At 42.8% G+C, this 25880-nt stretch overlaps 1 protein-coding gene across 2 annotated transcripts in view; it reads right to left on the bottom strand.

Annotated features, from left to right (window-relative positions):
• vsnl1 (visinin like 1) overlaps positions 1-23706 on the bottom strand; it is a 111070-nt gene extending 87364 nt beyond the window's left edge. The window contains 1 exon segment of one of the 2 annotated variants that reach the window (NM_001078858.1): positions 23482-23706. The gene's annotated coding sequence lies outside the window, so the exon portion shown is untranslated. 2 annotated transcript variants of the gene reach the window in all.
• Positions 23707-25880: the final 2174 nt, after the last annotated feature.

Below are 25880 nucleotides of genomic sequence, written 5' to 3'. Positions count from 1 at the left end.
CAACATCCCAGGGGTCGGTGAGCAACATGTTTCCCCCGAGTTGGGGATCACTGCTGTGAGTGCTTATTGCTGTATTTACATAGACCTTTCTGATAAAGCTTACTTAGTTTTTACCTTTCCTTCTCCTTTAATGTTGGTGGTTTTTGAGATAAGCAGAGAACCCACCCAGAGTACCCAGTCTGCACCATGGGTCCCCTGCTAGGACCTGACCCGGTGCAAGAATCTAAGCAAGAGAGCCCCATTTACTATCCTAAGTGCAACATGGAAAATAAAGCTGCATTAAAGCCATTATGAGCGCTCCTAACACCTTGCGGCAGTGCTGACATACCTGTCCCAACCGTTTTGATGAATTACACTCAAGAGCACAAAAGAGAACCTTGCAATTACCACCAGCTTGGACAAGGCAGTAGTTGCACTAGTGGGCTGCATAAATAGGCACTACTTATTTGTGCCGAGTGTATTGTGCGTCCATGCCCTTATTAACAATGGCCATCAAAAGCGACCCCCTTGTGGGTGCATCACGTGCAACTTGTAGAATATTTAGGTGGCCACTTGTTTGGTGAGGTTGGATCTTTCTCCCAATATGCCCACCTAAGGGAGAAACTACTGGGCTAATTCGTTCATTCAACTGATCGAATTACATCAACGGATATAGGAGCCGCCAGAGCAAAGACCGCATCATGTGGCCCCTGATTCAACAGGAAAAATCAAACCTGCGTGATTGACACCTGGGCAATTTTCGTCAGGGATGCCCATCGGGAGGTAGATAAGCTGAATCAGTCTTAAGTACTTGAATCGAAAACTTAAATCTGCCCGTGTATGGCCACCTTTAGGGTATCCCTGTAATTGCTCTGGAGTTGTAGGATAACAAACAGGCACAGTAGCTGGGTGTGGGTGGCACTTACATGCACTTTAATTTAATGTGATGTAACAGGCACCACATGCAAAGAGTTTCTAGTAGTTTATACCTGGTCAGGGCCAACAATAGGTACAGGGTTCCCTTGGACCAGAGCCCACTACATCTTGCACCTAATACACCAATGGGCAAACAGGCACAAAGGTGTTATGTATGGCACTATAATAGCACGCATTTAAGTAAATGAGCCCTGATGCAAGCACTATAGGCTCTAATGTGGCTCTAATAGGCACATATCATTCGCTTACATCATGGCTGCAGTGGGGGGGGGGCATTACATGGGTGATTAGGCGCAGTACTAGGAGCAAACCTCATCCTCGGAGGGTCCACGTCCCACACACTGGAATGATTTGAGTTTTCCATCCCGGCATTACAGACTAGAAGGCTGTTTAACCAACAAACCCAAGAAATCACTTAGCGAGGAATGATGTGTGTAATGTGAATGCATTAATCATCCCCAGCAAATCAGGTAAATAATTAATAATAGCGCGTAATACTTCTGGGAACAGAATAAGCAAGAATCATTAATCCACCTGCTTTTCTAGTGTGTGCATGGGAGGGAAAGAGAAAAACAAGGGAAAACCAAGCAACTATGATGATATCCAGCCGGCACTTACTGTATATAGATAGAGAAACAGGTGGTTATATTTATCAGTAGATTTAGTCAGGCTTCTCCTAGTGGGCTCCAAAGCGAGTCAGTTCCCATAGGTACTTTTTATTTCTACCATAGACCTAAATAGTTCCTATATAATTAAGTACTGACTATACTTAACATTTGGGAGAGTGGGACCTTTATATTAAGTTCTCCGGTGGCCCCTAGGGTGCCCATTCCAACACAGCTGAGCCATACAAGCGTTTTTCCTATACCTATAGCCACAATAATAAGCTCCTCAGGTTCAGTTCATACTTATCCAGGATGAGTTACAGCTGAATAAGCGCAGGCTTCAAGTGGCCCGCTGCTAATGACCCATCTCATTTGCAGGACTCGTTACCAATATCGTAAAGAGTGAATGAGTAAAGAGTAACACCGACTGGGCTTGAAAGTTAGTGGCTGTAATCACTGTGGGGTGCCTATAACATATTGGCCAGTTACATGAGGATCCCAAAATTCAGGTCTCCATATAAACTACATACAATTAAGGGCTTATCAAGACTGGGCAAATGTGACATTCCCTTTAATTGCAGCTGAGATAGGGGGTTGGGGTGGACCTAGGAAGTGGGCCTGGATCAGCAGGACCCACTAGTTGTTTCTTGGTGCCCAGTCCGGCCCTGTATAAATATATAAAAAAGCAGTGGTAATGATCCACTGAAATGGGGTGGGACACATCAAGCCCCCCAAGCAGTCAAATAGATAAGGTTTGCTCCATCTGCCCCTACAGTTCTCCCTATGACACTAATACCTGTTGTAGAGGCTTAGGCTTTTCTCAGCTGTACTGAAGACGTCACAAAATGACTCTTTTATTTAACAATACATATACACAAATTCTCTTTACAGCAAGTTTAGCACCATGGGAAGCCTTGTAAAATCACACATACCCTTTATATATAATGCTATTTATTACACTCAGTTTTTACACTTTTATTTAGCATAAAATATTTTACACACCTTTATAAATATGCCTTACAGTCTATAGCAGGGACAGGCTACCGGCAGTGGTTAAAGTCCAGCCATTGCCCAGTAATTCTCGTGGCCCTGGTTATCTGACAGAAGGCAGAGCGGCACAGAATAAGTCGGATATGCTATTAATAATAAATAAAAACATTGTGCAACAGTTACCTGCCATGTTTGTTGTGGAGGATTCAGAGGTTTCCTTTCGCACAAGGCAGCCTTATGTATAACCCGTTCCGCAGCTCAGATTGGGTCACTAAGGGGCAATTTTGTCAATGGGTGAATGCTGAGCCCGACGCAGTTCGCCAGAGGGCAGTTTCACAGCTGTCAGATCACTTGTATAGCATTGCTGGGGACATATTCATCTGTTTTTAGAGGCATTGGGGAAATGTTGTACTTTTGTTTCACAATCCAGAAGGCGCTTTGCTAGCGAGATGCACTCAATGGCCAATGCTCCTATGCAGAATATCAGTGGGGTAACTAGCTGGCTCTGGGCCCCCCCCCAATTAAAAAAAAATACTGAGGGGCCAGGCTCATTGCGGCTCCTCCCCTGCTTCCCCTATAGTTACACCAGTGCAGAATATGAAAGGCAGCACAGTGGCAGCATAAGCAATGACATTCACAGACAATAATGTACTAACCCCCACCCATGATATTTATCAGTGACTTAAAGGGGTGCTTCACCTTTCAGTTAACTTTTATAATGTAATACTGATATAGTATGTTATAATTAATTCCTATGTTATAGTATGTTATAATTAATTTGTCTTATTTATTTTATATACAGGTATGGGATCCATTACCCGGAAAACCCATTATCCAGAAAGTTCCAAATTACGGAAAGGCTGTCTCCCATAGACTCCATTTTAATCAAATAATTCAGATATTTAAATTTGATTTCCTCCATCAGGACCTTGTACTTGATCCCAACTAAGATATAATTACCCCTTATTGGGGGCAGAACAGCTCTATTGGGTTTATTTCATGGTTAAATGATTCCCTTTTCTCTGTAATAATAAAACAGTACCTGTACTTGATCCCAACTAAGATATAATTACCCCTTATTGGGGGCAGAACAGCTCTATTGGGTTTATTTCATGGTTAAATGATTCCCTTTTCTCTGTAATAATAAAACAGTACCTGTACTTGATCCCAACTAAGATATAATTACCCATTATTGGGGGCAGAACATTCCTGTTGGGTTTATTTCATGGTTAAATGATTCCCTTTTCTCTGTAATAATAAAACAGTACCTGTACTTGATCCCAACTAAGATATAATTACCCCTTATTGGGGGCAGAACATTCCTGTTGGGTTTATTTCATGGTTAAATGATTCCCTTTTCTCTGTAATAATAAAACAGTACCTGTACTTGATCCCAACTAAGATATAATTACCCCTTATTGGGGGCAGAACAGCCCTATTGGGTTTATTTAATGGTTAAATGATTCCCTTTTCTCTGTAATAATAAAACAGTACCTGTACTTGATCCCAACTAAGATATAATTACCCCTTATTGGGGGCAGAACAGCCCTATTGGGTTTATTTCATGGTTAAATGATTCCCTTTTCTCTGTAATAATAAAACAGTACCTGTACTTGATCCCAACTAAGATATAATTAATCCTTATTGAAGTTGAAACATTATTTTTTTTACTTTTAGCAGACTTAAGGTATGGACATCCAAATTACGGAAAGACCCCAAGCATTCTGGATAATGCATCCTATTCCTGTAGTTTTTTAATGATGTGCTTCCTTCTTTTAACTCTTTTCAACCTTCAAACCTGGGTCACTGACCCCGGCAGCCAAAGAACTATTGCTGTATGAGGCTACAGTTTTAATGTTATTGTTACTTTTTATTACTCATTTTTCTATTCAGACCCTCTCTTATTCATATTCCAAACTCTCATTCAAACCACTTCCTGGTTGCTAAGGTAATTTGAACCCTAGCAACCAGATCACTGCTGAAATTCCAAACTGAAGAGCTGCTGAACAAAAAGTGAAATAATTAAAAAAAAAAAAAAAGCAAACAAAACACAAATAATAAAAAAATGAAGATCAACTGCAAATTGTCTACTTAACTCTTGGCTCACCCACAGAGATGCCACAGAGATGCCACTACAATGTGGTGCCCTGTATTTCCATGAAATACAATGAAACTGCCCCCCTTGTAATGGCATTTTCTTTTAATAGGCAAGTTATGCAACCCCCGAAAGTGAAAAAAAAAGCTGACAAACACTGGCAATGGCCTTCAGTAAGTGACAGATTGAATAATGTCATCTATACTGAAAAGTTCCCTTTGACAATAATAACCTATGCTGTATGCAGTGCCGAGCAATCTATAAATGTACAGCTTCGCACAGGCTCGCGTATCCACTAAACCCCGCCCCCTACGTGCAAGGCATCACATGGCAACCATCTTCACATATTCAGTATGATGCAGGCGGCTGTTATCCTCTCATTAGATGTTTAAGAACAGAATAAATGACATTTGTGGGTGATTTCGAGAGTAACAGGTCAGCAGCAGAATTTGCTCTTGCTATATGGCTGCTGTAATGCCCATAGATACCCACTGACAATATGATGCATGGGAGAATCTTATATAAGGGATATTGTGTATTAAACAGGGGTGCCCCGTGCTTAATGTCAGGCCTGTACATCTGAAGGGCCTCTGGTTGGATGTGGTCTTCTAAGAGATGTTAATGGTCCTCAGTAGGCCATGATTTCCATAAACTCCTGTTCCATGGCTTTCAATCATTGGTTGGCTAGTACATGGTGGACTTGACAGAGCAATAACAGAGAAAATATCCCAAGTCACCAGGAAATGTAAAAAGATGACTGAGTATGTGTAGGATATGGTTGTCACAGAAGCCTTTTCCTGCCCCCTGTGGAACTGTGGGGGTACATTCTGGGTTCTCCAGCCTGTTGGGTATGTAGACTGGCATTGTCAGGGAGATTGTATTATCAGTAAAATAGCACTTATACACTGGACCTTATATGTGTCATTATATGACCAGGCAAAAAAATAGAGGGATATATTTATACAGTGGCAAAAAGAACAGGACTCATTGGGATTAAATAATAAATACCCTGGCGTCCCAAGCTATAGGATAGGGGAACCCAGCCTGAGGCCAATAAAGGTTAGTTTTGGGGTTAAATGTTGAATGGCTATCTGAGTATAGCTAGGGTTGCCAGCCAGCCGGTATTTGACCAGTCTAGCTGTCAGCTAGGGCAGTGGCAGTTATTACAGTAAATTTCCCTGACTCCCTCTGTGGCAAATCAGCCCCTTTTTAAATAGAGACAGGGTCTGCCCTGCCCATTTCCCGCCCCATATGCCCATTGCCCTGCCTAGTCCACCCAATTCCCCACCCCATGACATCACTGACTGCCACCCAAGCCCAAAGACAACCCTAAGTATAGCAGAGTGACTGTCCAAACACCTATAATCTGGTCATCAGTAAAGGAGTCCTTGTCCAATACACCAAAAGCTGAATCACAAAGCTGGGAAATTTAACAGAAATCTGTATAAAATAAAATGAGCAAACTGCCAAATGAACAGTGTTTAATGTAATATTCTGGTTCCCTGATGAAAGTCCCAAAGCAATTACAGCAATTTACTCTGTTCCATGCCTAGCCGCCTTGGGAGCCCGATTCCAAGTGAAAGTCAATTTTTTGGGGATCTTCCCATTTAATCACAGATGAGTTAATTACCAGTTCAATAATGATGATGAGCAACTTGTACTGAGTCGGGGAGCTGCCGGGGGAGTTTCTAACACTACACAAATGGGGTGTATTTATTAATACTGAAGACAAACATCACAGGTGATGTTACTCATAGCAACCAATTAGATATTTGTTTTTGTTTTCTAACTTGTAGGTGACCATTTAACCTTTTTAGTGCCATAGGACGTAGATTCTACGTCCTAGGTACCAAGGGACCAAAGTGCCATAGAACGTAGAATCTACGTCCTACAGCACTAACGGGTTTACAAGCGCTGCGCTCGCTTTTAAAGCAGCGCAGCGCTTGTAAAGCCTGCACAACCCCCTAGGCAACGAGCATAAGAGGTCATACTCACCGATCCGGGTCCCCCAGCGCCGCCGATCCGGGTCCTCAGCCAATGACAGCAGTGGACACGCATTGATGACGTGTCCACTGCTGTCCCTTTAATTGTCGCCGCCCCCGCCGTCGCCTCTTCACTCTGCTGCCACGTGAGACTGCTGGAGCCCCCCTGCTGCCTTCCTGCTGCCTTCCTGCCAGATTGGTCGCCCTGATCGCCTGCCTGCATTGTGTAAGCTGAACTACAACTCTCTAACCACTGTTTATTTTGCTTATTTCTATCTCAACTGTCTAAAATTTTTTTTTTTTTTTTTTTTCTATTTCTTCTTCTATCTTTGTCATTATTACACTTTTGTACACATACACACTTATTTACAACTTTCCCAAGCACACACAGACACTTACACACACACTTACACTTACACTTTTTTTTTTTTCTTTCTTTCTTTTCTTTTCTTTCTTTCTTTGCTTTCTCTGGCAGTCTTTTTTTTTACTAAAACTTTATTTCTGATCTTGCTCTATAATTATCTGATTTATTTGGTTGCATTTTAGTGTTTTTTTTGCATTTTCATAATTGATTTCTGTTTTTGAATTATTCTATTGCACTATAACTTTTGTATTGCTATTGGGTGCTGAATTTGCAGTGACGTTGGTGGATCCAGGGCTCTGACCACCGATTTCATTGCAATAATTGTTCTTCTGTTGGTTTGAGCGGTTTTTATTTGAATTTACTGATTTTATGGTGTTTTATCTTTGCATTGTTCTTTATTGTGTATTTAGTGCCCTAAAAAGGTTGCTTTTGCAGTGACATTGGTGGATCCAGGGCTCTGATCACCGATTTCATTGCAATTATTGTTCTTTGATTGCTTTTAGTGGTTTTATTCCATTTTAACTTCATTTGATTTCAGTTGTTCTAGAAAGGTCCAGAGGTGCTAAGATTGTTCTGGTAGTTTCTATTGCCAAGGGTTAGGCTGATGCCACACATGGCGTAGGGCTGATTTTTTCAGCAAGTGGAAAAACGCTTGCCGAAAATTCAGCCCTACGCCTGCTACTTGTGCCTGCACCCGAATCAATGGAATACGCTCGGGTGCAGGCACATGTAGCCGATATACGCATGAAAACGCGAGACTTTGCATTCTCACGCGTTTTCATGCGTATATCGGCTACATGTGCCTGCACCCGAGCGTATTCCATTCATTCGGGTGCAGGCAAAAAAAAAAGGGGTGCATAGAGTGCAGCCCCAATATTATGCATTTTCAGGTTTGGCGGCCATGTACTTATGTGCATATGGGGTATCGTTTTATTCAGGGGAACTTGCAGATTTATGGTTAGTAAGTTTTTGGTAGTTGCCATGGAGATTTTGGGGAGAAATCTAGGTTTGTATCTGGTTTTTCCTTGATTTCTGACCAAAGCGTGACTTCTGCAAGGGACTGCGGCCACAATTTTCCATGTAGAAAGAGAAGAGTGGTGTCTCTGAATAGCTGAAGGTGTGCACTTTTTGGAAATATATAGTTTGCGGGGGTTATTTCACAGGTATGGGGGTGTTTAGACTAAATAACTGCAGGTAGAGCAAAGCCCCCCGTTATGCATTGCCCCTGTTAGGGGGCATTTGGTGGCCACGTCTTTATGTGCACCCATACATATGGGGTATCGTTTTATTCAGGGGAACTTGCAAATTGAGGTTTAGTAAGTTTTTGGTAGTTGCCATGGAGATTTTGGGGAGAAATCTAGGTTTTTTATCTGGTTTTTCCTTGATTTCTGACCAAAATCTAGGTTTGTATCTGGTTTTTCCTTGATTTCTGACCAAAGCGCTGACTTCTGCAAGGGACTGCGGCCACAATTTTCCATGTAGAAAGAGAAGAGTGGTGTCTCTGAATAGCTGAAGGTGTGCACTTTTCGTAAATATATAGATTGTGGGGGTTATTTCACAGGTAGGGGGGGTTAACACTGAAAAACTGCAGGTAGTGCACATAGAGCACAGCCCCCAAAATTTCAACTGAAATTGCCCTTATGCATTGCCCCTGTTTTGGGGCATTTGGTGGCCACGTCTTTATGTGCACCCATACATATGGGGTATCGTTTTATTCAGGGGAACTTGCAAATTGAGGTTTAGTAAGTTTTTGGTAGTTGCCATGGAGATTTTGGGGAGAAATCTAGGTTTTTTATCTGGTTTTTCCTTGATTTCTGACCAATGCGCTGACTTCTGCAAGGGACTGCGGCCACAATTTTCCATGTAGAAAGAGAAGAGTGGTGTCTCTGAATAGCTGAAGGTGTGCACTTTTCGTAAATATATGATTGTGGGGGTTATTTCACAGGTAGGGGGGGTTAACACTGAAAAACTGCAGGTAGAGCAAAGCCCCCCCTTATGCATTGCCCCTGTTTGGGGGCATTTGGTGGCCACGTCTTTATGTGCACCCATACATATGGGGTATCGTTTTATTCAGGGGAACTTGCAAATTGAGGTTTAGTAAGTTTTTGGTAGTTGCCATGGAGATTTTGGGGAGAAATCTAGGTTTTTTTATCTGGTTTTTCCTTGATTTCTGACCAAAATCTAGGTTTGTATCTGGTTTTTCCTTGATTTCTGACCAAAGCGCTGACTTCTGCAAGGGACTGCGGCCACAATTTTCCATGTAGAAAGAGAAGAGTGGTGTCTCTGAATAGCTGAAGGTGTGCACTTTTTGGAAATATATAGTTTGCGGGGGTTATTTCACAGGTATGGGGGTGTTTAGACTAAATAACTGCAGGTAGAGCAAAGCCCCCCGTTATGCATTGCCCCTGTTAGGGGGCATTTGGTGGCCACGTCTTTATGTGCACCCATACATATGGGGTATCGTTTTATTCAGGGGAACTTGCAAATTGAGGTTTAGTAAGTTTTTGGTAGTTGCCATGGAGATTTTGGGGAGAAATCTAGGTTTTTTTATCTGGTTTTTCCTTGATTTCTGACCAAAATCTAGGTTTGTATCTGGTTTTTCCTTGATTTCTGACCAAAGCGCTGATTTCTGCAAGGGACTGCGGCCACAATTTTCCATGTAGAAAGAGAAGAGTGGTGTCTCTGAATAGCTGAAGGTGTGCACTTTTCGTAAATATATAGATTGTGGGGGTTATTTCACAGGTAGGGGGGGTTAACACTGAAAAACTGCAGGTAGTGCACATAGAGCGCAACCCCCAAAATTTCAACTGAAATTGCCCTTATGCATTGCCCCTGTTTTGGGGCATTTGGTGGCCACGTCTTTATGTGCACCCATACATATGGGGTATCGTTTTATTCAGGGGAACTTGCAGATTAATGGTTAGTAAGTTTTTGGTAGTTGCCATGGAGATTTTGGGGAGAAATCTAGGTTTGTATCTGGTTTTTTCTTGATTTCTGACCAAAGCGCTGACTTCTGCAAGGGACTGTGGCCACAATTTTCCATGTAGAAAGAGAAGAGTGGTGTCTCTGAATAGCTGAAGGTGTGCACTTTTTGGAAATATATAGTTTGTGGGGGTTATTTCACAGGTATGGGGGTGTTTAGACTAAATAACTGCAGGTAGAGCACAGCCCCCCCCTTATGCATTGCCCCTGTTTGGGGGCATTTGGTGGACACGTCTTTATGTGTACCCATACATATGGGGTATCGTTTTATTCAGGGGAACTTGCAGATTGATGTTTAGTAAGTTTTTGGTAGTTGCCATGGAGATTTTGGGGAGAAATCTAGGTTTGTATCTGGTTTTTCCTTGATTTCTGAACGATGCGCTTACTTCTGCAAGGGACTGCGGCCACAATTTTCCATGTAGAAAGGGGAGAGTGGTGTCTCTGAATAGCTGAAGGTGTGCACTTTTCAGAAATATATAGTTTGTGGGGGTTATTTTACAGGTAGGGGGGGTTAACACTGAAAAACTGCAGGAAGTGCACATAGAGCACAGCCCCCAAAATTTCAACTGAAATTGCCCTTATGCATTGCCCCTGTTTTGGGGCATTTGGTGGCCACGTCTTTATGTGTACCCATACATATGGGGTATCGTTTTATTCAGGGGAACTTGCAGATTGATGTTTAGTAAGTTTTTGGTAGTTGCCATGGAGATTTTGGGGAGAAATCTAGGTTTGTATCTGGTTTTTCCTTGATTTCTGACCAATGCGCTGACTTCTGCAAGGGACTGTGGCCACAATTTTCCATGTAGAAAGAGAAGAATGGTGTCTCTGAATAGCTGAAGGTGTGCACTTTTTGGAAATATATAGTTTGCGGGGGTTATTTTACAGGTAGGGGGGGTTAACACTGAAAAACTGCAGGAAGTGCACATAGAGCGCAGCCCCCAAAATTTCAACTGAAATTGCCCTTATGCATTGCCCCTGTTTTGGGGCATTTGGTGGCCACGTCTTTATGTGTACCCATACATATGGGGTATCGTTTTATTCAGGGGAACTTGCAGATTGATGTTTAGTAAGTTTTTGGTAGTTGCCATGGAGATTTTGGGGAGAAATCTAGGTTTGTGTCTGTTTTTTCCTTGATTTCTGACCAATGCGCTGACTTCTGCAAGGGACTGCGGCCACAATTTTCCATGTAGAAAGAGGAGAGTGGTGTCTCTGAATAGCTGAAGGTGTGCACTTTTCAGAAATATATAGTTTGTGGGGGTTATTTTACAGGTAGGGGGGGTTAACACTGAAAAACTGCAGGAAGTGCACATAGAGCGCAGCCCCCAAAATTTCAACTGAAATTGCCCTTATGCATTGCCCCTGTTTTGGGGCATTTGGTGGCCACGTCTTTATGTGTACCCATACATATGGGGTATCGTTTTATTCAGGGGAACTTGCAGATTGATGTTTAGTAAGTTTTTGGTAGTTGCCATGGAGATTTTGGGGAGAAATCTAGGTTTGTATCTGGTTTTTCCTTGATTTCTGACCAATGCGCTGACTTCTGCAAGGGACTGCGGCCACAATTTTCCATGTAGAAAGAGGAGAGTGGTGTCTCTGAATAGCTGAAGGTGTACACTTTTCAGAAATATATAGTTTGTGGGGGTTATTTTACAGGTAGGGGGGGTTAACACTGAAAAACTGCAGGAAGTGCACATAGAGCGCAGCCCCCAAAATATCAACTGAAATTGCCCTTATGCATTGCCCCTGTTTTGGGGCATTTGGTGGCCACGTCTTTATGTGCACCCATACATATGGGGTATTGTTTTATTCAGGGGAACTTGCAGATTGATGTTTAGTAAGTTTTTGGTAGTTGCCATGGAGATTTTGGGGAGAAATCTAGGTTTTTTATCAGTTTTTTCCTCGATTTCTGACCAAAGCGCTGACTTCTGCAAGGGACTGCGGCCACAATTTTCTATGTAGAAAGAGAAGAGTGGTGTCTCTGAATAGCTGAAGGTGTGCACTTTTCAGAAATATATAGTTTGTGGGGGTTATTTCACAAGTAGGGGGGGTTAACACTGAAAAACTGCAGGTAGTGCACATAGAGCACAGCACCCACATTTTTAGCTGTAATTGCCCTTGTGCATTGCCCCTGCTTTGGAGTGTTTGGTGCCCATGTCTTTATGTGCACCCATACATATGGGGCATCATTTTATTCAGTAGAAATTTGTCTTTCAAATTTGCCTTTGTTAGAAAATTTTTATGAGATTTTTTTTTGTCAAATCCACATTTGATCATGCGTCCAAGTTTACGTTTTAGAAAAAAAAAAAAATGTCAAAAAAACTTCCAAATTTCACAATGCACTGACAAAAGGTATTTGGCTTTTTAGTGAAAACTACATTGCACCTAGAAACCTGAAGGTCTGTAGTTTCTAAAGATACCAAACATGAGGGGATATTTTAGATTTACATATAAGTTATGCTGCATCAACTGTTACAAGCGCTTTTCCGCTTTGTTCTGGTGTGATATTGTACTAAGTATTGCTTTAGTTTGGGGGTTACTTCTGGACAGGAACTGTGGGGTACCACCACATATTTGGTATCGTTGGACTTGGGAGTATCAGGGCTTTTACAAACAACAAAAAAAAGTTTGTAAAATTAACTTTTCTATGGAAAAAAAACTCAAAATATACAGAAATTTTTCATAATTTTATTTTTTTTTTACATAATTCACCCAAAATACACATCATATCTCCAGAAAAGTTATAAAATTTGGTATGTATGTCGAAGCCCAATTAGTGACGAAAAAAACGATATATAATTTCCCTAGTTTCATGGAGGTTTTCCTACCAAAAAACATTGTTAAAGTGAATGAGTACAAAATGCTTAAAAAACGTCTGGCACTGGGGGGAACCGAAATGACGAATTCGGCTGGCACTTAAAGGGTTAAATCTAATTGCTGATTGGTTGCTATGGACAACATATTTGTCTCCACTGTACCCCAAAGTATGTTTTATGGCCCGAGGCGCAGCCTTCAGATCCTGATCTGATTGGCAGCCGCACTTTCACATATTCCCACTTGTTTTATTGCTACAATCAGAAATGAGCACTAAATAACTGAGTTGTAATAAAAGTTTTGTGATCACATCTGTTGTTGTTGGTAACAGTGTTACTGACAACTTGCTTATTGGTTTAGCTCTCCTCTACCAGGATTTTTCAATAAGATTTCTATGGCTATAGTCAGTATTGAATTACATCCAATATAGCAACAAGTGGGAAACAAAGTCGGGGATGTATGAAACAATAAAAGGAGGCATACGGGGCTTAGTTAAAAATGACCATAATAAATAGTTTTATTATTAATAATAATAGGAATACGAGGAAAGTGTGATAAAAATTATACTGAAACAGCGATAGAGCCAAACGTCAAAACCTTTGAATTCTCAAATGAAGGATCAAGTCCAGTTACGCTCAGATACGCCTCAGGTATGTCCAAACCCCACCTACTTTTCTATGGAACCATGGTCAGCCCTGTGCCACAAAAACGGAGACCATTGTGAGGTATGCTGTACATAGTATACATACACTATAAAGACAATTGGAAAAATAATAATGAAGGTTAATGGTTATAGCATACACTACTGAGTCTGAGTGACTAAAATGTCCCCTGTCAGGTAAGAAAACCTCATCAGGCATGGACCAAATCGACCCATGGATTTGGTTTTCTCCCAAAGGGTCAGCATTTCTGTATCATGGTGCAATCATTGATCCATAGGCGTAAGGATCTGATCAGCTGATCAGCAATATCTGTTCCTATTATCCCTTTTCATCCCAATCATTGAAGGGATGACTATGGTGCCCACCCAACAGGCCTTAGCCTCATTACTACCATTTTCCTTATTATTGACAAAGTGCAAAAAATAGTCAATGTTACAATGTTTTCGTCAGTCCAGAGTATTTTTCCAAAGAATTCCAAGTGAATTTTGCTAAATTGAAGCGCCGCTATACGGCAAGTTGCACTAGGAACATTCTAAACGCACCATGCGTGCCTACCCCTCACGTGTAGCGCAATAAGCAAAGGATCCCTGTACTGTAGGAGAGGTTACTGTAGGAGTAATTGTGCCCAAAACAAATGAAAATGAGGCCCATACATATTCATAAAATCAGGCATATTTATCAAAGAAAGAACTACAAGCTGGAAAAATATGGGCAAAATAATATGTCTGCTTTATCCATTTATTTCTTTGCTAATAAATATTTGTGTGGGTATTTTATGGCATGGCAATGCAATCCACATGCCTGTGATGATTAAACACCATGAAGGCTATTAAGTATAAAGAACATGCATATTTACTGTGGGGTAAATTATTCATTAGCTGTTAAGAATGGGAAAAAATCTCTTTTAAGGGGTAATTAAGTGTATCCCGCTCTATTCATATGCACGTAAATGATAGGAACGCTGACAGGTTAGGGATGGATGCAAAGTGACTAGCGAATGCCGCGCTTGTATGGGGTTGGTATTTACTGTAATGGAGGAGCCTGGGTGGGGGGAGGTCAGGCTGAAGCTGAATGGCTAACAGTGAATCCCCCCCCCCTCAGTTACTGGGAAATCTGAAGAACTGAAGATCATAATTGACGCTGCTCTTCCGCATATGAGAAACAAGCACTTTAGCTTTTCCTTCAACCAGTGTTTCTCAACCTTGGCTTTAGGGGACCCATATTAATTCAATGAATCCGCTTCTTGACCCAATAATTCATTTTCATTAATTCATGCACCTTTATTTAATTGCTATTAACATAAAAATAACGTGAGCACCCATGGGGCCAAAGATAACTAAATAAAATACAATAAGGGCCGTTTCCCAACCTACTGACTCTGGGTTTGTAGCCTCCCTATCCTTCCATGTGTTCGGCAATGACAGAAAGACGGATAAGAGAACACAACAGGATTGATATTGATTACTAAGCTTCACAGGGAAAAAATCTGAATAAAAAAATCTATATTGTGGCTGACATCGCCGGCCCAGCCCCCCACCCACCTAATCTACTGGGTGCATTAAGATACAGCAAACAGGGATGAAATGTAGGTCCCTGTCATGTGATTCTGTGCCAATAAAAGGGAAAATATCGCTAATTCTGGTGTTTTCTACCACGCATCACCATTTGAAGGATGGGAGCTGTAAAGGATACAGGAAGATAAAGCACAGGGTGCAGAGTGATTCATGCACAGACGCACAGCTTGGCTAAATACAACAAGGAATGGGTTTCCCTAAAGCAAAGAAAACGGCACACACTTAGATATAGACCCAAAGCTATCATCAGCTTTAAACAGACGTTTGTAGGCACATCGAGCACCTGCTACAAGGAGCTTACAATTTACAAAGTCAACCTAACAGTCCAATTTCTCACATTACCAAATACGGGCATTTGTGGCCAGTGACAAAGTAGGCACATTCAATTGTTCAGTGCTGGCACCAAATAACTTTAGCTGAATTAAACCCAAATATTAAAACACACCTTCTTCTCCACCAAGTTACTCCTTCTCAAACACTAAGCTACACTTTCTTCTCCACCAAGTTACTCCTCCTCAAACACTAAGCTACACTTTCTTCTCCACCAAGTTACTCCTCCTCAAACACTAAGCTACACTTTCTTCTCCACCAAGTTACTCCTCCTCAAACACTAAGCTACACTTTCTTCTCCACCAAGTTACTCCTTCTCATACACTAAGCTACACTTTCTTCTCCACCAAGTTACTCCTTCTCATACACTAAGCTACACCTTCTTCTCCACCAAGTTACTCCTTCTCAAACACTAAGCTACACTTTCTTCTCCACCAAGTTACTCCTTCTCAAACACTAAGCTACACCTCCTTCTCCACCACGTTACTGCTTCTCAAACACTAAGCTACACCTCCTTCTCCACCAAGTTACTCCTTCTAAAACACCAAGCTACACCTCCTTCTCCACCAAGTTACTCCTTCTCAAACACTAAGCTACACATCTGTCTTTAACAAGTTACTCCTTAAACACTAAGTTACACCTTCTTCTCCACCAAGTAACTCCTTCTTAAACACTAAGCTACACCTCCTTCTCCACCAAGTTACTCCTTCTCAAACACTAAACTACATCTCCTTCTCCACCAAGTTACTCCTTCTCAAACACTGGGCTACACCTCTCACACACCTACCTTTCTACTAAGTGACTCCTGAAACACTAAACTGCTCCTTACAAAACATTAAGTTTTAACTCGTTCTCCACTGAGTTACAACTTCTCAACCAATAAGCCATGCCGTCTCACCCAATGAGTTATTAATTCTGAAACATTAACCTACACCTTGTCCTACAATGAGTAATTAAGTTGCAATCTCTAAACTACACCTTCTTCTCTACTGAGTAACTCCTTTTCAGTTTCTAAACTATACCTACTTCTCCACTGAGACATTAAGTTTACACTTCACCCCTAAATTACTCCATCTCAACCATTTAGTCATGCCTTCTCCTCCACTGTGGTACTCCTTCTCAACCATTAAGCCACTTACTCAGTAAGTCATGCCTTCTGCTCCACTGAGTACCTCCACTGGACAACAAATTGGGGATCCTGTTTTTTACAGGCTAAACTGTAAAATCAAACTAATTAAAATTGCCTCTATGCATTTATATATAATATTCACTCATCCGCATTACTGGAAATCCCACACCACTACCATGTGAGTGGGAAATCTGGGCTCTGCTCATCTGCCTGACTGGCGAGAAGAGCAAATCATTTAACTGCCAGAGTAAAGCTCAACAATGAACAAAGATAGAATGGGTGGGTGTTGGTCTCCAGATAAACAAAAAATGGCAATTCCATTTCAAATAACTGATTTTATAAAAATGTACAGCAGATATAATTGGAAAGGGCCATGTCACTTATTGGTGAAAAACTAACTATTATGGAGGACCCCATGCATTCTGGGAAATACATATTTTGATTTTGGTCTTTATTTTTTGTATGTCACTGTATGTTAACCTATATCATTACTGTGTCTTTTATATTGCAAAGTCACATGTCACCAGACTATAGTCATGTGAAACAGATAAGTGCAACCATGAAAGTAAAAACTACAAATCTGGTCCTTGACAGATAGCATCATACATACAGATATACAGCAGGTCGGCAGTTAGTTTGTTATTGTAACTCAGTGAGAAGGGAAAACATTAGAGTGCAAGATAACTGTGCACAGTATGATTGTGCAGGAGTCATGTAATGTGTCACCATGTAATCCAGTAACACCACAGGGTACAGAGAGTCACTGAACTATACAGACATATATATAAAGGTACCTGGTCGTTAGGTTTTCATTTACTTGCAGCAATAACCTCTACCACTCTTGACCACTCTAAGATTTAAGTGCAAGAGCTCAATAAGCATAAGGGCTGCCCTCTCGCTCTCACCTCCATCTGTAAGAGATATTATGGCTGCACTTTACCAATACATCTCTGCTTGCTCTGTGGCAGCGTCATTTATATCCATAATGTCCTATTACCGTTATGTCTCTTCAATAAAAAAATAAAGGGCGCTCAGATTCAAACTGGTTGGCTACAAAATAGCAGACTTGGCAGGGTTTCAGCCAAGCTGCGTCTGTGCAAATGACCCCTGCAGTGCCAAAACACCGAACTGGGAGTCTCGAATTAAAAATGCAGTATCTGCCCATCTCGGGGGAATATTGCTTTAACGGAGGCAACGATTTCCTTACGGTTGGCCTCAGGATACCAGCCTACTGCATCTCCCAAATGTCGGGAGTTGCAGGGAGTTGTAATTCAGCAATGCTATACTACAAGTGCCCGCAATTTTACTAATAATGATAGTAGTTGGCGCCTAGAACCCTTTCTCTGTATCAGGGATCTTTATTTCCATTCTCTATGAGATTATAGCAAGTGCATCTAGTAAATCAGTCCCCCCCCCCCCCGTACACTTATGGCTTGGCTGTGCTGCACTGCAACAGGAGCGCCACACTTCAACCCCCATTATACTGAATATTTCTAAACATCTTATTGTGCATTGGGTGTAAAGTAGACACATGGAAATCCCAATGCAAATCCTGCACCTCATTGCTTTCCTGCCTTCGACTCCCGTGACTGCTGCATTAACACCCATTATTGCGGGGAGAGGGTTCCACAGCCTACTGCAGTCAGATAATGTGACTTACCATGAACACAGTCCCCTCCTCCAGGTCTATAGCATGAGCGGCTTTAACTCTCCGCCACGTATGGGGGATCCTACTGCACCCCTGCCTGTCTCCTTTGTCCGAGGGTGAGCACAAAAGCCCAATGGTAATAACAGCGGTACTGCAGTGGGAAAGTGGATTAGTGACCGAGCAGGGAGAAGGGAGCCATAAGCTCTATTAGATTGACACAATGGCAGTATATTTAATTTACACAATAATTGTATATACATATAGCACTGGCAAGGCGGCACACACCCGTAGCGTTTCCAGGAAGGTTAAACATGAAAATGACTTGCGGATTTGGATGCCCATAGGGATAATATTTCCATCTGCAGTCAAGGGGGGCTCTGCGGTGAAGAAAAGGGGAGCACCACTGAGCTTATACAATTAGCTTCTATATGTATCAGCCTAAAGCCGCAGAAAGATCGTTCTTTTTTTTAACAAATAACCTTAGCAATGGGCAGAGGTCACTTCCGATTTTCTCCCCAACCCACCTCGGATCACTATCACTGCTCTCTGCTGGGCTCGGATCAGCACAGCACCGGGCTAATGCAGTCGGACGTGTGACATTATTTAGGCATCTATAACGCGCACGCTAATGAGATTTTCTCAGCTTTTTACAGATTGCGTGGGGATGAGGGAAAAATCAGTGGAATGAATGAAGTAAGTGGGATACGGAGGAAGGCAGAGGAGGAGAGAGGGGGATAGGAAACAGAGCAATTTCTACAGAGAGAGAGAGTGGAAACCCCAAGAGTCCACAATCGTGTTTGGTACCATGTGATAAACTGCTGCATACAGATCCTTGCACAAGTGATAAACTGCTCCATACAGATCCTTGCACAAGTGATAAACTGCTGCATTTAGATCCTTGCACAAGTGATAAACTGCTGCATACAGATCCTTGCACAAGTGATAAAATGCTGCATATAGATCCTTGCACAAGTGATAAACTGCTGCATACAGATCCTTGCACAAATAATAAACTGCTGCATACAGATCCTTGCACAAGTGATAAACTGCTGCATACAAATCCTTGCACAAGTTATAACTGCTGCATACAAATCCTTGAACAAATGATAAACTACTGCATACAAATATTTGCACAAGTAATAAACTGCTGCATACAGATCCTTCCACAAGTGATAAACTGCTGCATATAGATCCTTGCACAAGGGATAAACTGCTGCAAACAGATCCTCGCACAAGTTATAACTGCTGCATACAAATCCTTGAACAAATGATAAACTGCTGCATACAAATATTTGCACAAGTAATAAACTGCTGCATACAGATCCTTCCACAAGTGATAAACTGCTGCATACAGATCCTCGCACAAGGGATAAACTGCTGCAAACAGATCCTCGCACAAGTGATAAACTGCTGCATACAGATCCTTGCAAAAGTGATAAACTGCTGCATACAGATCCTTGCACAAGTGATAAACTGCTGCATACAGGTTCTTGCACAAGTGATAAACTGCTGCATACAGATCCTTGCAAAAGTGATAAACTTCTGCATACAGATCCTTGCACAAGTGATAAACTGCTGCATACAGGTTCTTGCACAAGTGATAAACTGCTGCATACAGATCCTTGCACAAGTGATAAACTGCTGCATACAGATCCTTGCACAAGTGATAAACTGCTGCATACAGATCCTTGCACAAGTGATAAACTGCTGCATACAGATCCTTGCACAAGTGATAAACTGCTGCATACAGATCCTTGCACAAGTGATAAACTGCTGCATACAGATCCTTGCACAAGTGATAAACTGCTGCATATAGATCCTTGCACAAGTGATAAACTGCTGCATACAGATCCTTGCACAAGTGATAAACTGCTGCATACAGGTTCTTGCACAAGTGATAAACTGCTGCATACAGATTCTTGCACAAGTGATAAACTGCTGCATACAGATCCTTGCACAAGTGATAAACTGCTGCATACAGGTCCTTGCACAAGTAATAAACTGCTGCATACAGGTCCTTGCACAAGTAATAAACTGCTGCATACAGTCCTTGCACAAGTAATAAACTGCTGCATACAGGTCCTTGCACAAGTGATAAACTGCTGCATATAGGTCCTTACACAAGTAATAAACTGCTACATACAGATCCTTGCACAAGTGATAAACTGCTGCATACAGATCCTTGCACAAGTGATAAACTGCTGCATACAGGTCCTTGCACAAGTGATAACGGCTGCATAACAACCCTTGCACAAGTAATAAACTGCTGCATATAGATCCTTGCACAAGTAATAAACTGCTGCATATAGATCCTTGCACAAGTAATAAACTGCTACATACAAATGCTTGCACAAGTGATAAACTGCTGCATACAGATCCTTGCACAAGTGATAAACTGCTACATACAAATCCTTGCACAAGTGATAAACCGCTGCATAAAAAATCCTTGCACAAGTAATAAACTGCTGCATATAGATCCTTGCACAAGTAATAAACTGCTACATACAAATTCTTGCACAAGTGATAAACCGCTGCATAAAAAATCCTTGCACAAGTGATAAACTGCTGCATACAGATCCTTGCACAAGTGATAAACTGCTGCATGCAGATCCTTGCACAAGTGATAACTGCTGCATAAAAAACCTTTGCACAAGTGATAAACTGCTGCATACAGATCCTTGCACAAGTTATAAACGGCTGCATACAGATCCTTACACAAGTAATAAACTGTGATCCTTGCATACAGATCCTTGCACAAGTGATAAACTGCTGCATGCAGATCCTTGCACAAGCGATAACTGCTGCATACAGATCCTTGCACAAGTGATAACTGCTGCATAAAAATCCTTGCACAAATAATAAACTGCTGCATACAGATCCTTGCACAAGTGATAAACTGCTGCATAAAAATCCTTGCACAAATAATAAACTGCTGCATACAGATCCTTGCACAAGTGATAACTGCTGCATAAAAATCCTTGCATAAGTAATAAACTACTGCATACAGATCCTTGAACTAGTGATACACTGCTGCATATGAATCCTTGCACAAGCAATACAATGGCACTGATATCACTTTCTTGCATGGTACAAGTGCACCCACACATTCCTACCTATGGTGCTGTGCATGGTATTGCTATGACTTAAAATTATCAACAGCAGCTCTAAATCAAAACTCCCATGATCCCCTGCCACCCTAGATCTGCAGATTGGATGGCCCAAGTTATAGCTCTGCTTTGCACAACTGCTTCCTTTTGCGGCACTACTCTGCAGACCCCATTAAACTGGGGGGCCTAAAGTAGTCACCCTGCTTGCCCCCTCCCCTCAAGTTGTGCCCAGGTTAGTATTTCCATACTTCATTCTTTTTATATTTTTATTCTGTTACTGGCCAGAGCTGAAGGATGAGCCACAGAAGGAGGACGGGTGCAACCTCCAGGCTAATAGTAATAAGTGCACATATATGGCTGAACTCTGGCTGTGTAACAGTTAACCATATGTAACCCACATATATTGCCGTCCCTTCTGGCAATTTTAGGGTTGAAACCAATTTGACCTTGGTTTAGTGTAAATACACAGAACAGGTAGCAGTACCCCGTGCCCCTTCCAATCAGTGCCCCTGCGTTTGTGGGAGAACGGCAGCGGGAATGAGAAGGGCACAAGGTTGATGCAGATAATTGTCTGTCCATCGTGTGCAGATTGCATTGACAGCTCCAATCAATAGCCCACATCAATGGATTTTAAAGGACAAGGCAACCGGCGAAGCAACACCTTATGCCAAAGGCAACACAATGCAGATCAAAGATGAAAAATAGCAACCGCTCCACTGTAACTGGGGCTCATTGTCATTAGAATAAATGGGCTCCTTGTAGCTGTGATTTAGGGGTGTCTGTGAATACAATGAGTGTCTGATTCATGTATATATCATCCAGCAGTGTTTCTGTTACTATCAGTTATCAACCCAGAAAGTGCATGGTCTGCTGCAGCCAGACAGGCTCAGTACATGGACTTAGTACATAGGCTAAGTACATGGGCCCAGTACACAGTATCAGTACACGGGATTAGTACACACGATTAATACATGGGCTCAGTACATGGGCTCAGTACACAGTAACAGTACACAGGATCAGTACACAGGATTAATACATGGGCTCAGTACATGGGATCAGTACATAGGATCAGTACACAGGATTAATACATGGGCTCTGTACATAGGATCAGTACACAGGATTAATACATGGGCTCAGTACATGGGATCAGTACATGGGATCAGTACACGGGATCAGTACACGGGATCAGTACATGGGATCAGTACATAGGATTAATACATGGGCTCAGTACATGGGATCAGTGCATGGGCTCAGTACATGGGCTCAGTACATGGGATCAGTACATGGGCTCAGTACATGGCCGCAGTACATGGGCTCAGTACATGGGCTCAGTACATGGGCTCAGTACATGGGCTCAGTACATGGGCTCAGTACATGGGCTCAGTACATGGGCTCAGTACATGGGATCAGTACATGGGATCGGTACATGGGCTCAGTACATGGGCTCAGTACATGGGATCAGTACATGGGATCGGTACACAGACTCAGTACATGGGCTCAGTACATGGCCGCAGTACATGGGCTCAGTACATGGGCTCAGTACATGGGCTCAGTACATGGGCTCAGTACATGGGATCAGTACATGGGATCGGTACACAGACTCAGTACATGGGCTCAGTACATGGGCTCAGTACATAGGATCATTACACTGGATCAGTACATGGGATCAGTACATGGGATCAGTACACAGACTCAGTACATGGGATCAGTACATGGTCTCCCTGGGTAATTTCCTTACTTTCTGTGACACTTTAACCAGGATCTGATAGTTCTGTATGTACATGTTAAAAATACTGGGGGTGACACAGAACTGAAGACTGATACACAGGCATACACTAATACACTAGCCTCTGTGAGCATCCTACATGCCCCCCCATAAACACCAAAGTGCACCACATTAGTAAACCAACATCCTATACCCCCCAAAATCCCCAATAACAGTAATGAGCTCTGTGAGCACCAAATACCCCCCAAACAAACCCACCTTGATAAGTGAGGGACCCTCACACACAAACCCCCCCAGCCTGTCAATCACACAGAAGCCTGAGAGCAGCAGGCAGTGTGCTCCAGCTTTAATCTTGCTGCACCTGAATAAACTGAGATTGGTCACAGAACCCCCAACCTATCCATTTGGCACACACAATGCAATGCAGCCCCCCCATCAAATCGCATAGCCCACCCCCAGGGAACGCTGCCATATGTACCATAGACATATAGGCACCCGCCCTCCCCGCAGCACTATGTACATCTCCCCATACACTCACCGTACAGCACAAGTGGCACTTACAGTTTAGCGCTGCGCGGATTCACCTATTCGGACACAATGGAACAAGCCGCAGCTGGGCTCTGTGCTGGCGGAACCGGGGATCAGGCTCGCAGGTGAGGGGTGCACCCAGCCGACTTGCCCTGCCGCTTTGCTCTATTTCCCTCCTGGAAGGCGCTGAGCGGAGCGCCAGCAGCACAAGCTGTACAATTGGGAATCCCGGGGCTCAGCGCAACTCCCGATCCTGACAGCTCCTCAGTCTGCACTGCCTAATGGGCGGGGCTTGGGGCTGCGGACGGGCAGGGAGAGCTGCGGGGTCCTAGCGCACGGAGGGCAGGGCAGAATTGCGCATTGGAATGAGTTGGATCATCATCATCATTTTATTACGCAGCGCTTCACAATACATTTAAACAAACAGGGATCTTAAAAAGTTTAACAAACAATGATATTCAGAGTAACAATAGGATCAGAGGGCCCTGCTCACAAGAGCTTACAATCTACAGGATACAGGAAAAGGTGATGTACTGTGCTAGCCAGTCAAAGGTAAAGGAAACTAAAATGTTCTGAAAGCTTGCTATGGTTTTCTTAGCCAATAAAGGTATCACCTTTATACCACTTTTGTTATTTTTTATTTCAAAAGGGAACAATCTACAGGATACAAATCGTATAATCAGACTTGGCAGTCTGTTCCAACCAGTCCCGACTATTTGACATGGAATCTGTACAACAGTCAGTGTCCCACTGGGCCGGCAAACCCTATAGGGCTTCCTTACAGGAGCACACACTGTGCAATTCTGAGTAGCCCACAAACGCTACACCCAAAGCGCTTGGCTCAGCACTTGTCAGGTGATAGAAGCCTAAAAATGCATCTGTACGAGTTCCCAGATTAACAGCCTTTACATTTCTTTTTATGAGTACCCCTTGATGTTTACAGTGTCAGATTCCCCCTTTATAGAACCCATTTTACGTCTCTTTTCTGATTAGGAGCCAGGTGTAAAGACAGGGTAGAGAGTCACACAAAGACAGTCATCTTGGACCTGAGGGAAGTTAAGATGGTGGAAAAGTCCACTGGTTAACCTATACAGCGGGTTGAACCAAAATCTGTGAGATCCATGGGTTGGGCTGGTTGGGGTCAAGAAAGTGATCTAAAGGTGCAGGTTTGGTGGGTGATGAATGAAACTTTAAAGCAGAGCCCCCATTTGGTGATGCAGTTGTGCTGACCCCGCCCCTATGATAGCTATTGCCACCCATATATGAGTTATCAGTGGGGAGTTGGGTCAGGTTTAGGTCATAAAGTAGGAGAAGACTTTGGGCTGAGTTGGGAAGTAGTATGTTAGAGTTAGAAACTTTCTGACCTTTCTGGCCCAGACAGGGTCGGACTGGGCCGCCGGGACACCAGGAAAAAACCCAGAGGGTCCCGGCCCAGACCCAACCCTTGCCGGTGCTCCCCCGGCCTATGGTGTTCCTACCCTGATGCATTAAACTTAGGCGTGTTTAGGGGAGGACGTCAGTTGGGGGCCCCTGGGGGGGTTAGGGGGTGCAGTGGGGGCTCCTAGGGGGTGCAGGGGATGTGGCCGGTGGGGCACCTCCAGGGCCCCTGGGTCGGCAGCCCCGGTGTGCCCTGCGCCCCCCAGTCCGACCCTGGGCCAAGATGTTGTATAGAAAAGATAGACTTACAGTTGTACTTCTGGGCATAGCAGCGCTTAGAGTTGTGAGTAGATAGTATGGACACTATAAATGGCAGAGACTGGGCTAGCTCTTCATTACAATCTTTACTAATGAAAAGCTACAGTTGAATGTTGGGTACCATAGTGTGGGACAAGGCTGTTGTTTAGTTATGAGAAAGGTCAGAAGTTTTTCAACCCAAACCCGACTTCAATCTGCCGCTTTTCAACCTGCACCCAACAAAAAAGTATATGTTCTACTTAATTATCCACACTGACCCAGCTTTGTCCTTTTTGCAAACACATATGGGTGGGATCAGCCATCATAGGAGAGGGATCCACATTGCTTGAAGTTTGACCCACAAGAACCTGAACCTGGAGCTCATCCTCTTGACCTGACCCCACCCAACCAGTTGGTCCATGGGTTTCGGGTCAACCCACTCATCACTACTGTTCTCCAGAAGACCCAACAGTGGTGAGAACCCATGGAAACAGGAGACTTCTTGTCTGAAGTTGTCATTAAATATTCCTCCCTATCTTACTTGGAAAGATCCGAAAGGGACTAGGATTTTGTCTAAAGCATTGGTCTGATATTTGCTGCTGTTGAAGACGCTAGATAGACAGGAAGCAATGTGTTTTAAGTGCCAGTCTTCTCTATCGGCCTTGAAGTGTTGGTATTGCAACCCTGAATCAAACTGCACCAGTTCTCAGTACCTGTGGTTCCATGGCTAAGAGAGCTTAGAACCTATTGTTATACAA

The sequence above is a fragment of the Xenopus tropicalis genome, chromosome 5, assembly GCF_000004195.4.
Source record: "Xenopus tropicalis strain Nigerian chromosome 5, UCB_Xtro_10.0, whole genome shotgun sequence".
NCBI lineage: Eukaryota > Metazoa > Chordata > Amphibia > Anura > Pipidae > Xenopus > Xenopus tropicalis.
Note: the sequence above shows the minus strand (reverse complement) of the source record. Positions and strands in the feature narration are given on the sequence as shown.